The following is a 2779-nucleotide window of genomic DNA, read 5'->3' as shown; positions in this document are numbered from 1 at the left end:
GGTGGTGATACTTGACGATAAAAAGATTCCTCAGAGTGATTGTTTTAGGTACCTAGGTTCAATCATAAATAAATGATGTGATATACAAGATAATGTTTTCCAAGGAATTTAAAAAGGGTGGGTGAAGTGGAGGTGCGTCTGGCGTCTTGTGTGATCGGTATATTCCATTAAAACTTAAAGGAAAATTTTATAGGATTGATGTTCGATCATCTATGATGTACGATGCAGAGTGTTGACCTCTTAAAAAGAATCATATACATAAACTCAAATGTATCAGAAATTATGGATGAATGGTAAAACTAGGAAAAATAAGATAATAAATGATCATATTATAGTTGGTTTGGGAGTTGCTTCTACGAGTTATAAGTTTTGAGAAAGTCGTTTGAAATGTCAAAGCCACGTTCAACGGAGACTATAAATGCCCCTATACGGAGAAGTGATATAATCCAAATTGAAGAGACTAGAAGAACTAGGAGTAGACTTAATGTATCTTAAGAGAAGTAGTAAGAAATAATATGCATAGCTTATGCCTTGTATCTAGCATGACCTCACACAAAACTGATTGGAAGGCAAGAATCCATGTAGCCGACCTCATTTAGTTGAGACAATGCTTATTGTTGTTGTATCTATCAAATTATCCCAATTCTTTATTTATTTATTTATTTTTATTTTATAATTTTTTTTTGTGTGGTTGTTGTTTTAAATGTATGAGATAAGGTAGATCATGGGACTCACCTTCAAAACCATAGTGGACCCTCTCCATTTGCACCACATAATGTGTCTAATATGACGTTCCGAATGCGAATCTTCTTTAAAATGCAAATTTTGCGTTTCCCCCTATGACAGCCATACATAACTGCTCCAATCATCGGCTATAAATCTGTCTTTACCATTCTCATATCTCACTCAATAATTTTCTCCATCCTTTCGTTTTAGGTCTTCACTCTCCGGTTATCATTTCTTTCATTTGGCATGGCATTATCTTCTACACCTTTAGTGTTCCAGGTTCGAAGACACGAACCAGAGCTGATCACACCAGCTAAACCTACACCCTATGAATTCAAATATCTCTCTGACATTGATGACCAAGAGGGCTTTCGTTTCCAAATCCCAGTGATATATTTCTACCGAAACGAGCCAAAAATGAGAAGAAAGGACCCAGTGACAGTCATAAGGAAGGCATTAGCAGAAGCTCTAGTGTTTTACTATCCATTTGCCGGTAGGCTTAGAGAAATACATGGCCGGAAGCTGGTTGTGGAGTGCACCGGAGAAGGTGTCTTGTTCATTGAGGCCGATGCTGATGTGACGCTTGAGCAGTTCGGCGATGCGTTGCTGCCACCGTTTCCTTGTTTTGAGGAGCTCTTATACGAGGTCCCTGGATCAAGCGATGTCCTTGACTCCCCTCTGTTATTGATTCAAGTTACTCGTTTAATGTGTGGTGGATTCGTCTTCGCTATTCGGTTAAACCATACCATGAGCGATGCTGATGGCTTGGCTCAGTTCCTGTCAACCGTCGGAGAGATGGCACGCGGAGCACAAGCTCCATCAGTGCCACCCGTGTGGAAGAGAGAAATCTTCAACGCAAGGAACCCTCACCCATCAGGTGTGACCTTCTTGCACCCTGAGTACTCTGAAGTTTCGGATGCCAATGGCACACTCAATATGTCTATTGACAACGCAAAAATGGCCTACCGCTCCTTCTTCTTTGGGCCATCTGAGATGGCGGCTTTGCGTAAGCACGTTCCTTCACACTTACAACCCACGTCTTCCACATTCGAGATGCTGACGGCATGCCTTTGGCGATGTCGAACAGTTGCGATCCAACCCAACCCGGAAGAGAAAATGCGTCTTATTTGCATAGTTAGTACACGTGTCAAATTTCAACCCCCATTAGTGCCACCTGGATACTATGGGAACACGTTTGCTTTGGCCACCGCAGAGTCAAAGGCAAGAAAACTGTGTGAAAACCCATTAGCCTACACAATAGATTTGGTGAAAAAAGCAAAAGCCCAGGTGACCGAGGAGTACATGAGATCAGTGGCAAATTTATTGGTGATGAGGGGGCGGCCCCTCTTTGCAATAGACAATACTTATATTGTTTCAGATAACAGACATGCAGGGTTTAGAGATTTGGATTTGGGGTGGGGGAAAGCGATATATGGTGGGGTAGCCAGGGGTGGTATAGCAGCAAATGCTGGGTTGGTGAGCTTTTATGTATCATTTAGGAATCAAATAGGGGTGGATGGGATTTTAGTGCCGGTGAACTTGCCTGTGCCAGCGATGGAGAGGTTTGTTAGAGAAATTGAAAACATGACAAATCCCTTATTTATCACATCTACTATGTAATTATGGTTGAGGTCTTTTATGCGTGACTCTAAAGATGAGAGGGCTTATTGAGTAGAGTAACATGTATGTGTTTTACTAGTGTTTTTGGAAATCGAGGATACCATCCTTGGGAATTTCGTTTATCAACTGTTTCGTGGTTGTCAACACCCTAGTATCTTGTATATTCTGTTTTTGTTTTAATGAATTATTCTTTAGGGAATAGTTTTTATTTTAATGAATTATAGTCTGGACAGCCTCATAGAGCATTACACAACCAAAATCATTAGAAGATGCATCAGGTTTGTAGCATGGATCCAATTTGGAGTTGAGCAAAACAAATATGGTTCCATATATTTGCCTATTAGTTAGTGAAGGAACTGTATACTTTAAGTCTAGGAGTGCCCTAGAAACTGATCCAAGTATGTAGTTCTCTTTTATCCCAAAGAAAAAAATC

The 2779-nt window shown here is 40.5% G+C and overlaps 1 pseudogene; it reads left to right on the top strand.

Annotated features, from left to right (window-relative positions):
• Window positions 1-897: 897 nt before the first annotated feature.
• LOC149013407 (benzyl alcohol O-benzoyltransferase pseudogene) lies at window positions 898-2517 on the top strand (annotated as a pseudogene).
• Window positions 2518-2779: the final 262 nt, after the last annotated feature.

This window comes from Hakea prostrata, chromosome 6, assembly GCF_041222555.1.
Source record: "Hakea prostrata isolate BN-2017 chromosome 6, UWA_Hpros_2, whole genome shotgun sequence".
Taxonomy (NCBI): domain Eukaryota; kingdom Viridiplantae; phylum Streptophyta; class Magnoliopsida; order Proteales; family Proteaceae; genus Hakea; species Hakea prostrata.
The sequence above is the reverse complement of the archived record's forward strand: the minus strand, read 5'-3'. Positions and strand labels throughout refer to the sequence as shown.